The sequence below is a fragment of the Apodemus sylvaticus genome, chromosome 12, assembly GCF_947179515.1.
Source record: "Apodemus sylvaticus chromosome 12, mApoSyl1.1, whole genome shotgun sequence".
Taxonomy (NCBI): Eukaryota; Metazoa; Chordata; class Mammalia; order Rodentia; family Muridae; genus Apodemus; species Apodemus sylvaticus.
In genome coordinates this window covers 67647508-67661087 of record NC_067483.1, presented here as the reverse complement: position 1 = coordinate 67661087, position 13580 = coordinate 67647508, and the positions used below count along the sequence as shown (strand labels likewise).

At 39.3% G+C, this 13580-nt stretch overlaps 1 protein-coding gene across 11 annotated transcripts in view; it reads left to right on the top strand.

Annotated features, from left to right (window-relative positions):
• Positions 1 to 13580, top strand: part of Rabgap1l (RAB GTPase activating protein 1 like) — a 622756-nt gene that overhangs the window by 504630 nt on the left and 104546 nt on the right. The window lies entirely within an intron of this gene.

Below are 13580 nucleotides of genomic sequence, written 5' to 3'. Positions count from 1 at the left end.
AGTCTGGTTGGCCAACAAGCCCTAATAGTGCACTGTCTCCGCCTCCCCAGCACTTAGATAACGAAGATGGAGCCCCTCACCAGCATGCGTTTTTATGTGGATTCTGGAGATCAAACTCAGGCCCTCATGTTTTCATGGAGAGCACAATACCAAACGAGCTGTCTCTCTAGCCCCTAATGGTTTTACCTTAACGAGTCCAGAACCTAGTATAGGAGAGCAAGGAGTTGGACTGGGCACATGAGATTTTACACACACACACACACACACACACACACACACACACACAGACACAGGTTTATAGATTGGGCACAATGTTAAATCCCTCATAAAAGCTACCTGGCTAATAGTCAATTTTTAGACCTAGGCCATGTAGTTTCCTGCAGCAGTGATTTGCTACCTCTCTTGGACTTTTGTTCATATTTATCTAAGGCTGCAGTAATTAGTTGTTAAAAAAAAAAAGTAAGTTTTTCAAATTTGTTTAATATTACTTGTATTTATACATAATGTATTTAAAACCACATAATGTATTTAAAACTACTCTAATACAACAAGAGTATGTTGTTATATAATTCATTTTTTATTTGTTGGTATTTGTTTATTATATCCTGCTACTTTATAGTAGGATGATCATAATAGAGAATATCCCTGTTTTCCTGAAATTTGCAGGGTAACAGGAAAGAATATAACATAAAACAATGTATATGTTAGAAATCATATTGAGAGGAAGGGAAAGGGAAGGTTTTTAACAGACAAAAATAATAATGTAATCTAATTTAGATTAATGAATAAAGGAAAAGTTCTGAAAAAAATGGCATTTAAGGTTAAGCCTCAAAAGCATAATAGGATTTCCCTAGCTGAGGGTGAATTGAGAATGTCCTAGAGGCCAAGCAGATGGCTCACAGGTGAAGGACTCGCCACCAAGCCTGATGGCTGAGCTCCGTGCCAAGAACTCACGTGATTAAAGGAGAGAACTGGTGTCTACAAGTAGTCCTCTGACCGCTGTGCATATACTGTACATATACTCACCACTCCCAAACTCGCAAATGAATAAATAAATGGAAAAATTAAAATCATTATTAAGGTGACTTTTTTCCTAGTAAATAAAACTATTTGGAGTCCACTGGGTTTAGAAGGAATGCTTTTAGGCAGACCGAATTGTAGAAAGAAAGAAATCTGTCACAGAGAACATGATTTCCAGAATTTTCTACTAGACCATGAAATGGGTATAAAACAACCCAGGAAATAATTTGAAAGAACAACACAGAATCTGCCGTCTTTAACTAGCATATGCCTGCCATACTAGCTCCCAGGAGACTGAAGCATCAGTATCACAGTTTTCAGGCCAATCTGAAATGCAAAAAAAGACTCTGCTGGGCTGATGAGATGTCTCAACAAGTAAAGGCACTTGCTGTCAAGCCCGACAACCCTGTTTGAGTCCCCAGGACCCACTAGTGGAAGGAGAGAAGGAACTCCTACAAGCTGTCCTTTGATTGTCATACCCACACCCTCATGCACACACACACACACACAAAACAAAGTATGTTTTAAAATTTTCCCAAAATAGACCTTCATTCATATTAAGAATTAGAATATGCTGTTATCACGTATATCAGCAGGGCCCAGAAGAGCTTATACTTTGGTCAAAGAGGATAAGTAAGGCATAAGATTGTGAGGGGAACTGGTTAGATTTAAATTCTAGATTCTGATTTCTAAATGGCAAAATTCAAAACATCATTCTTCTCCCTTCAAAATCACACAAATGTACTACAACAAAAGACACAGAATATAGTCCTCATGTAAAAGAAAGTAGGAAATATATGCAGCCCCAAACTCCAAAATATGTTGAAGGGCCAGAGAAATGCACGATAAAAATGCCCACGGCTGTACATCTCAGACAAAGATGACAGAATTCTCAGAGAAACAAAGCCAACAAAGCCCACAGGCACATGATGGGCCTTCAGTGTACTTAAGAAACCTGGCTGGGGCTCAGCGAAGACTCTCCCAAATAACATTAAAAACAAATTAAGACCAAAAAGTAGAGATTGTGTCTTTAATGTTAAACAAGATCAAACCTAGGGCAGAAACTTAAAAGTGAAGATTGCTTCAAAGCAGTAGTAAAAATTGAAGACTACAGAAGATAGGGCAGTATTGACATAACAATAACAAAGTATCAATCCACTAACCATATTGTTGATAAAGTTATCTTAATGCATATTAAGAGTGCCAATGCATATAAAATACCCTTATCACTGATGGAAATCCCAATATGGAAGGGAAATAATTTCTATCATGTTAAGATTGCTACTTAAAGGAAAGTGGCCTGGTGTTTGAAGACCAGTAACCATTTTATGTGTCACATTCTACCTTGTATGGAGCTGTGTCTTCTGTATAGGCCATGTTTTGTAGATAATGGTTTAAAGGAAATTAAACCCAATGGGCTCAGTCTGAAAAGTACAGTGGCTCTTGGGATAGTCCTGTGAAATGAGCTCCTGAAAGCTAGCTTTGCTCCAGTGCCCAGTCCTTGCTCTGGTAGATAGTTTCCAGAGGTATCAGTTGAACTTTGCAGAGGGGGTGGGTGAGTGGGTGGGGATGCTGATGACTCCCTGTGATCCTAGGTATCAGCTACATTTGGAATTTTCCTTTTGAGGGCTGGCCTTCAGAATAGTATTTTTCCTAGGTCAAATACAAAACCAGCTGCTGTCTGTCCTCCCCTCCCCACCCCACCCCCCAACCCTGTCCCATCACAGATGGGTTGGGCTTGCTGCTCCATGACAAAGATAAAGTCTTAGAGATAAGATCCTGGGAAGAACAGTGATGGTCAGTTGAGTTTTTCACAGAAACCTGTGCTTTGGAGCAGTATTATAAAAAGAAAGCACTTTACATTCTATCTTCTTCTGTGTGTCAAAGTCCATGTAGTACATATGCATATGGAAGACAGAGGTAGGGGTCAGGCATCTTTCTCTACATTCTACAGTTTTGAGCTAGGGAATCTCCAGGCAGTGGTGGTGAATGACTTTAATCCCAGTACTCATGAGGCAGAGGCAGAGCCAGGTGGATCTCTGAGTTTGAGGCTAGCCTGGTCTACAAAGTGAATTCCAAAGTGTAGCCAGGGCTACACAGAGAAACCCTATCTTGAAAAAAATGAACAAACAAACAAAAATAAAACAAGACAAAAGAATAGAGAATCTCCCTGACCCTGAAGAAAGCTGTTTCAGTATAACTGAATGACCAATAAGTCTCCAGGATTCTCCTGCCTGCCACACACACTGACAATCACTCAGCAATACTATGGCAGGATTTTGCAGGGATGCTGTGGGTCAAACTCAGGTCCTCATGTCTACTTACACACTGAGCTTTTCTCCTGCCCCCTATTTCCATCCTACAGAAGTCTCAGATTGTGTTATGTTCTAAACATGGTCTGTATATTACTTTATCTATCTATCTATCTATCTATCTATCTATCTATCTATCTATCTATCTATCTATCTAATGTACTGCTTGTTGGGAACGAAATAGTACATTTCAGGTCCCATATTACATATCTGTTAAGGTTAAACAACCTCAAATAAGAGTAGTCTTATTGCTAAGACACTTAGGGAATGGCACCACCATGATTTATTAAGCAGCAACCTCTCATTATTAAAAGTGATATGATTCCCTTAGAAGCCATACACACTGCCAAAAGGAATTATTACTGAGAACATGTTTTGGGCAAATAGATGCCAAATGCCCTTCTCACCTGATGATTACTGTTCTAATATTTACCCATCAGCTACTTTAAGCCCAGGAAATAGATTAGATCCTTAATGGCCTATGCAACCAGGAAATGAGCATCATATTTATAGATTCCACCAGTGAATTTGAAATAAAACTTCCTGCCTTTTAAAAATGAAGGCTCCTGGCTGGAGAGCCTTCATTAACCTGGAGAGCTTAAGCACACTTACTGCTCTTTCAGGAGACCCCAATTCAGTATCCAGCATCCTTACGAGGCAGCTGCCAATCATCTGTAACTCCAGCTCTGTGGGATCCAATGCCTCTAGTCTGTCCATGCAGGAATAGGTCTGCTTACACACAATTAAAAACATACTCAGTATAAGGTTACTCCTCAACCCAACATGTTATAAAATAATTTCTTTTCTAAGACCAGCCCTTTTTTTCCTAGAATACTTTCCCTGATGTATTTTCAATAAAAGGCTATAAAAATATGAAATTAAGTTTTTAAAGGAAGCCTGATTTATGTATTAATTATAAGTTATCAACTTCCCATTAAGCCTATATACAGTCTGTTCTGTGGTAGTGGGGACAGCTCATTTCTTGCTTCACTCTGCAGTCTACAGGAAGTTTGACCCAGCTATGTGGACACTGATGGCCCCCCTAGAGCAATCTTAGACTCACCTAATTTTGTCTCAAGAGTTTAGCTGTGTTCCATGGAGTAACTGTGGGAAGAACATTAAGAGTAACTGTCCTATGGACAGGCCAAAAGCAAGCCATGCTTTTAGCTTTCCTCAGGTTCTTAAGAGCCACCGAGGCTGGCTCCATCTGAAGTTGGCTCTGGGAAGCTCTGTGATGTTAAAGCCGTTGCATTAGAGGATGCCGAAGGCTCGTCCAGCTCTTGTACCACCTGGGTCCAACTTTCATCTGTCATTTCTTAGATTCCTGAATTCTGCCTCTACAGCCTTGCTTTCTGTACCTGATAAAGACAAGAGAAAGAAATTTTAAATGATACAATGTTTTTAAAAGAAAGGTTCACATACTTTGAAAACACATGATTCAGGATATATTTTGTAAAGGTGTTGGGCTCTCTCTCTCTCTCTTTCTCTCTCTGTCCCTCTCTCTGTCTCTCTCTCTGTCTCTATCTCTGTATATGTGTGTGCATGTATGTATGTACACATCTTTTCATTATATGTATAAAATTTATATTATTGCTATAGTCCATTGATAAAAACTATAATAGGTTGTAAAACTAAGGACCATTAAAATCATGTTCCTACATGTATAGCATTAAGTATTGCTTGTTGACTCTTACTCCTACCCAGACAATCAGACCTTCACAACAAAATTTGGTTTGGTCAGAGGCATTATTATTACTGTAATTACTATAAAAAAGAAAAGCACCCCGAAAGCCCACTCTGATCAAGTGCCCCATCTGAGGAGTTGGGTTTGAACAATCTGAGTATGTCGGCAGACTTAGTTCTGCATGAGCAGTAGCCCAGCAAGAATGAGGCGCCAAGTCTGATTTCCAGCACCACACACACAGTTGGAATCATTCTTTCATAAATAGCAATTCTTACATAGCAGCATGATTTAAAATGGTGTAAAAGAAGTTTAAGTAGATTTGGCTTCTCTCCCATGCTGCTGTCTTAAAATAAACTAAGACTCTCACATGGCATATTGATTACAGAATACAAGGCCAATTACATCCCAGAAACAAAACACTTCTTTCTCCCCCATTATGATATTCCTGGCTAATGTAAGATATTTCCCTGTGATTATTTGTAAAAGTTGGCTTCATCTAGTTTCTCCATTAAGTTTTATTCAGTGTTGACTTTAAAAGTATTTGAGGAAAACTGGCCCTGTTTGTCCATACCTGCAATCCCAACCTGGGAAACTTAGTTATACTGTGTCTTAAAATAAAACAAAAACAACAACAACAAAAAAAAATAGTTTGAGGATGAAGTTCAATACTTGTCTATTATAGTACCCTGGGTTCAGTTTCCACTGTTTGAATAGGATTTGGAGAAACCCGAGTAGGAATTGATTTAGTGAATACGGGGATTGGAAATTGTTCCCTGGTGCCATATATATGGTTCAGAATACAATAATAAAAAGTGAAATAGCTATGCATGGTGACACAAGCCCGTAATTACAGCACCTGGAAGCTGAGGCAGGAGGATTGTGAACTGAAGGCCAGCCAACCTGGCATACAGAATTATATGGCAATTTTGTGGGGTGGGTCCATAGCAAGATCCCATCTCAAATAACAAAACAGGAAAGGAAGTCTGGGAGGTAGCTCATTGGGTCACAGAAGCATGAGGACTGGAGTTCAGACCCTCTGGACTTACTGCATAAAGCCACACCATAGCTCTGTAATACCAGTGTGTCTGTGGTGAGACGAGAGGCAAAGGCAGGAGAGTCTTGGAGCTTACAGGCAGCTAGCATTGTGCACACAGCACTGATCAAGAGATCGGTTTTCTTTTTTTTCTTTTTTTTTTAATCTTACCTACTATCTTTATTTTAAAAATTTATTTTTTTATTTTATTTTATTCGATATATTTTTTATTTACATTTCAAATGATTTCCCCTTTTCTGGTCCCCCACTCCCTGAAAGTCACATAAGTCCCCTTTCCTCCCCCTGTTCTCCCACCCACCCTTTCCCACTTCCCTGTTCTGGTTTTACCTTATACTGCTACACTGAGACTTTCCAGAACCAGGGGCCACTCCTCCGTTCTTCTTGTACCTCATTTGATGTGTGGATTATGTTTTGGGTGTTCCAGTTTTCCAGGCTAATATCCACTTATTAGTGAGTGCATACCATGATTGATCTTTTGAGACTGGGTTACCTCACTTAGTATGATGTTCTCCAGCTCCATCCATTTGCCTAAGAATTTCATGAATTCATTGTTTCTAATGGCTGAATAGTACTCCATTATGTATATATACCACATTTTTTTGCATCCATTCTTCTGTTGAGGGATACCTGGGTTCTTTCCAGCTTCTGACTATTATAAATAGGGCTGCTATGGACATAGTGGAGCATATATCCTTATTACATGCTGGTGAATCCTCTGGGTATATGCCCAGGAGTGGTATAGCAGGATCTTTCGGAAGTAATTGAGGAGAAAGTGAAGACTGATACCCAGGGTTGTGTTTGATCTTCGCATGTGCTATGTTTATGCCTGTACTGACACACACACATGAACATACATATACATACATGGTAAAGCAGTATCTACTCTAACAATTTCAGTATACAACATAGTTCCAATGATAATCATCAAACTGTACATTGCATTCTCAAAATTTAACCGTTCAGATGAGGCATGATGGGACATGTCTGCAATGGTAGTACTTAGGATGTGGGAGCAGACTGTTAGAACTGAGAGTGTATGCCGTTTGACCAATCTCTCCCCAGTACTCTCTGTTGTGGATAGTAGCAACCAGACTTCTATGAGATTGATACATTATACATATAATTGATGTCAGACAGTATCTTTTTCATTGTGGTAGCTTATTACATTTAGTATAACATCCTCCAGGGTCATCTAGTTTCTTTCAAATGGCAGTTTTTCTTTTTAATGATTTAATATCCAACTTATGTAAGCATATGAATATGCTATATATATGTGCATGATTTTATGCCACATATCTAACTTACATGTATAAGCATATATGTGTATATATTTGAATGAATGATATATATATATACATATATATACATACATACACATATACCTACCTACATACATACATACATATGTGTATTCTTGCATACCGCATATCCTGCATGCAGCTACCCATTAACTGGCACTTAAATTGATTCTTGGTTATTGTAAATAATGCTTCAATGAACATGGAAGTGTGGCTATCCCTTCAAGATACTGAATTCACAGGGCATGGTAGGACATGTCCTTAATCCCAGTACTGAAGAGGCAGATATCTGTGAGTTCAAGTTCAGCCTGATCTACATAGTAAGTTCTAGGTTAATCAATGCTAAATAGTGATACTCTGTATCAAAAGAAAGAAAGGAGGGAAGGAAGAAAAGAAGAAAGGAAGGAAGGGAAGGAAGGAAGGAAGGAAGGAAGGAAGGAAGGAAGGAAGGAAGGAAGGAAGGAAGGAAGAAAAAGAAAAGAATAGAAAAAAGAAAGAAAAAGAAAAGAAAAACACTTAAAATAAAACAGTAACAAACCCCAACCAAATCCAAATGCTGACCTCCACAATGAGGTGATTGCTGACCAAAGAACATTTCTCTTAATAACTCTTCTGAGGAACTGTGATGCTCTTTTCCATAATGATTGTGCAGATTTATATCCCAACAGTGTGTAAGGTTCTGTTTTCTCTACACCCTCACCAACACGTGTCCTTTTTTGTTGTTTTATGAACTTTCTGTATCACTTTGACTGGCCTGAAACTCATAGAACTTCTCCTGTCTCTGTCTCTGTTGGGAGATGCGCTGGGCATTTTTTGCCTTTTTGACAGTAGCTATCCTAAAAGCAGTAGTTGTTGGTTTTGACTTCCGTTTCTCTGGTGATTTCGCTGTTGTTGGGGAAAGTGTTTCTCTAGGTTCCCTGCCATTTCTTCAGTTGAATCACTCTGTTTAGGTGCTTGTTTGCTATTGAATTATGTACACTTCTGATATATTTTGATGAATAAGCTCTCATTAGATGCATCATTTAAAAATACTTAAGCCATTCCCTTATTTTTCATCTTGTTAATTATTTCTCCTGATATGTAGAAGCTTTCTAGTTAAGTGTAGTCCCATTTTTTAAAAAAAAAAAATTCTACTTTGTATTGTCTTGTTCAAAAAATAAGATAGCACCACTGTAAAGAACTTCATCCCAATGTTTTCTGTCACAGATTTGTGATTTGAAATCCTTACTATAACCTTTAATTCATTTTAAATGCTTTGCATGTATGTGAGCATGTGTACCATGTGTATGTCTAGTGCCCGGGGAGCTTGGAAGAAGGTATCAGATTCCCTGGAACTGTTACAGACATAGGTACTGTGAATATGGTGGGAACTGAACCCAGTTCTGTGCAACATCAGCAAGTATTCTTGACCAATGGGTCATCTCTTTATCGCCTCAAGTTAATTTTTGTGAGGCTGTGAGAATCTACATTTACTCTTGTGCATGCATGTCCAGTTTTCCTTGAATGTATTGGAAGAAAGCGTCCTCTCCCATTGTGTATGCTTTGTGGTCTTCTCAAAGACTAAAACTATAGTAGTTCTGCACTGCATTATGATGCTATAGCTGCATCTTCATTGGCAATACTATTAATTAATTGGTTAATTAGTTAATTATTTAAATGCCCCAATGCATTTATGTGTTTCTATGCACCACATGCATGCCCAGTTCCCAAAGAGGCCAGAAGAGGATGTCACATATCCTGTGGCTGGAGTCATAGGTAATTGTGAGTCACCATGTAGGAACTAGTGATCAAACCTGGGTTCCCTGAAAGAGCTGTCAGTGCTCTTAATTGCTGTGCCACCTCTACAGCCACAATATTTTTAAGTACAAACCAAGGGTGCAGCATACATTGAAACTGATAAATTTGAGGAGAATACTCTTAGAGAAGGGTATCCATGGAGATCATGGTCAGTAGTAGTAATTAGAGTGTCTTAGTCTGAATTAGTGTGAGGTATTCAACCCAGTCAGGCTTTCGAGAATAGAAGTGTTATCACTATTTCAATAAAAGTACAATCTTGACTTGCTGAGGAACCATCTAATTTGCTACCAACAGAAAGCCTTATATGTAGACACTCTTGATATGTTTGTATAAAGATAGAGAATGGAATATGTTTTATGGGGGTGTGGTGAGGTATGAGGGAGGGGTACCTCTGTGGGCCCATTCCAAGGCATCCCTGCCCACGGACAGGCCAACCACTCTATAGAATAGAGTTTATTCAGGGCATCGGGAGAGGAGTTAAGAGGATAATAGAGGAGAGAGAGGAGGAAGAGGAGAGGGAAGAGAAAAGAGGAGGGGAGGGGAGGGGAGGGGAGGGGAGGGGAGGGAAGGGAAGGAAAGGGAAGGGAAGGGAAGGGAAGAGAAGAGGCCGCCCGAGCATGAGCAGGTAGAGAGGGGGAAAGGAAATGGGAGAAGGAGGGACAGAGTGGGAAGAAGGGGAGAGCAAGAGAACAGGAGAGAGAAAGGACGCGCAGTCCCTTTATAGCATGTCAGGCCTGCCTGGCTGTTGCCAGGTGACTGTGGAGTGTAGCTTAGACAGAATGCTAACAGCTCTAGCTAAAGTCTCTGAATGTATTACAGCCTCATTTCTAAGTTAATGCTTGTTCCTTTCTGCTATTCCTCCCTTTTTCACTCAGTTTATCTTTTGGGGAAGCCTAATAATTCCTGGTAATTCCATGCACTTTAGCCATATAGAAGGGAATGGTGGTTCCCAACTGCCAAATTAACTAATAGATCTTGTACCATTGGTAAAATCCTACAAGACTTCCTTATTTGAAATTTATATATTTATTAAGCATTAATAAGCAAAACCAGGAGGAAATTGTTTTGCTTTTAATTTCTTCTAATTTCTGCTTTTTATTGGTAGTTAATTTATAGATACATTATTTGTATCAATACCAAACCAAACGAAGGGTAACATTTAGACTGTGACCATTTCTTCTTCTTCCTTCAGCCTTGCTTTCCTTCTTCCCTAACAGTGTAGCCTGCCAGCAACAATATGCTGACAAAGGAAATACTAATTCTTATAAATAGGATTCTAGAGTTTTGCTTTCAAAACCTAAGCTGCTTTGAGGTCAGAAGACATATATTAAGGTATTAGGAGAGGGAATTAGTGACTAAATTAATGGCTGCTTCTTGTAACGTTTTTTTGGGGGGGGGAGGAGGATGGGAGTATTTGATTCAGCAGAGATATCTTAGTGTTCAGACCTTAGGTAGAGGCAGGGCTGTTACTGCAGTGTTCTCTCGTGCTCACCTGTCTGAGGGTCATGTCCTCTCACTAATTCCTACACAGCATTACCTAATCTTAATTCTGTTTGTCTCACTGTGCTTCTATTCAAGTGTCCTGGAGTAAAAACAAAATCTCATTGAGTTTGCTCACTGCTCCCTTTGCGTTGTGTGAAGTTAAAAATGCCTAGTATAAAAACATTAAATAGATCACAGACAATCTCTATCCTAAGGGGGTCTCCACAGAGAAAATGTATGTTTGGAAAGAGAATTTTTGACTTGTAATGAAGCTTTTCACAAAATGGCTGCTTCATAATTGTATTTTACAAAGCCCACTCAAGTATTTATAGCTTATTTTCTTTAATAGGAAAAGCTTCTGGGATAGAATTTTCCATGGTAGTTAATTTCCCTCAACATATACCAGAGGTGGGTTTTCCTTTTAATGGAATGTCTTCAGTAAGTCATTATCCTAACACACAAAAAAGTGTGCGTTTTAAAGCAATATTCAACTATGGGTAGCTCCAGTAATTATAAATAATATAATTGTTTATCTACAATTAGCTAATAATGTAGGGCTCATTTATAAACTGCAGGCTTTAAGAGTGGAGTAAGAGAACCCAAAGTCCAAGGCCAACCTTGGATACATATTGAAATGAGTTCAAGGCCAGGCTAGGCTCAATGAAACCTTTTCTCAAAAAAGAAACAAGAAAAGAAAGAAAATGTTTTAACTTTAATTTAAACAGGGGACTGGAGAGATGTCTCAGTGGTTAAGAGCACTGACTGCTCTTCCAGAGGTCCTAAATTCAGTTCTCAGCAACCACCTGGTGCCTCACAGCATCTGTAATGGGATCCAAAGCCTTCTTCTGGTATGTCTGAAGACAGCCACACAGTGTACTCATATAAATAAAATAAGTATCTTAAAAAAGAAAACAAAACAAAAAGACATAAACATACATTGTCATTCAGTGGGTAAAGTGTTCTTGGCTTTGCACAGCTTTATGATTTCTGTTTAAAGCCTGTGGTTGGAAAGAGACTTCAGCAGTTGAGAGCACTGACTGCTCTTGCAGAGATGGGGTTCAGGTCCCAGCACCTACTTGGTTGCTCACAACTGTCTCTAACTTCCACTCCTGAGGAATCTAATGCTCTCTTCAAGTACGACCAGGCACACATGTGGTACACTTACACACATGTAGGCAAAATGTCCATACACATAAAAATTTAAAAAATTATATATTCTGAACTGGAGATGGTTCAGAAGTTATCTTAGCACCCACAGGAGTGTCCACAACCATCTGTAACTCTTGTTCCTGAGGAACTAGTGCCCTCTTCTGGTATCTTTGGTCACTCAAATGCATGTAGTACACATGAACTCAGGTAGGCACAAACACAAACATAAATAAAAGCTAAAAAATAAGTCTTTGAAAATTTTTTTTAATTTTTCTTAGCCCGTTAGGCAGTTGACTGACTCTTAAAGCAAACCTCAAAGCTGCCTTTTAACTACCATCCACCTCACTCCTAATTCTTTTGACTGTAGCAGACTGTTGACTGGTGTTATTCACCAGTAACTGCAGGGAAAAATGCATGGCTTGCCTGCAGTCTCCTTTTCTTTACACTTGGCAGTGCCATATAAATAATATTGGACACTTACCTTTTCAGTTAACATTTTAAGTATATAATGATGTATTAAAAGCAATATAATATTGACTATTGAAAAGTGAATTGAGGGCCTAGAGAGATGGTTCAGCAGTTAAATGCACCTGCTGTTCTTTCAGAGAACCCAAGTTCAGTTTCCAGCACCCACATGGTGGTTTATGACCATCTGTAACTCCGGTTCCAGCAGACTCAGTGATATCTTCTGACCTCTTCTGGTACCAAGCACATGTATTGCACATGTGTATATACAGACAAAATACTTGAACATAAAATAAAATGAACAAATCTTTTAAAAAATTCTTAAGTGAATTGAATAAAAAGTAGTGGGTGGAGAAATGGCTCTGTAGTCAAGAACACTGGCTGTTCTTCCCTTGGTTCTTGGTTTGATTCTCAGCACACACATGGCAACTCACAACTATAATTCCAGTTTCAGGGAGTCTGGCACCCTTTTTGTGCCTATGTGGGCACTAGGCATGCATGTGATACATAGATACATGCAGGCAACACACACACATACACAAATCATTCAAAAACGGTTTGCTTTTAAGGAGCAACTTAATAATAACACCAACAGTAAAAAGACAAGCCTTGTCATGGTGACGCACGCCTGTAATGCCAGCACTCTGGGGGCCGTGGGAGGAAACCTGCGAGCTGATCTGTCGCAGCAAGTTCCAGGCCAAGGCTACATAGTGAGAGAGACACTATCTCAAAAACCAAACCAACCAACAAATAGCAAACAAAATCCAAACACAAGTTGAATGAACCTTTCTTCTGTCTTGTACTTGCGATGAACCTGACAGAGGCAGGAAAAATCTTGGACTTTTCTAGTCACACTTGGAACTCTTAAGTCAGGTAGCATCTTACAGTGAGAATGAGGAAACCAGCTTCATGTTTTGTGTGACCATGAGTGGAAGTCATGTCACTGGAGTCCCCAGGCCCACAATCAACCATGTTTTACCTTACCCTGTCACCCAGGCACCCTTAACCCAAATTCCCTGTCAAACTTCCCTTTGGAAAGGAGTGAGTGAGGAGTTTTGTTGTTCAGTGTCAAGCTTCGGGGTATGCTGTGACTCTTAAACTATCTCACAAATGTTTTTTCTGACTCTGAGGTGCAAAGGAGCAGTGAAAGGCCATACATAGTACAATACAATCATAAATAAGGCTCAGTGGTTAAGAGCACCGACTGCTCTTCTGGAGGTCATGAGTTCAAATCCCAGCAACCACTTGGTGGTTCACAACCATCCGTAATGAGATCTGATGCCCTCTTCTGAAGACAGATACAGTGTACTTACATATAA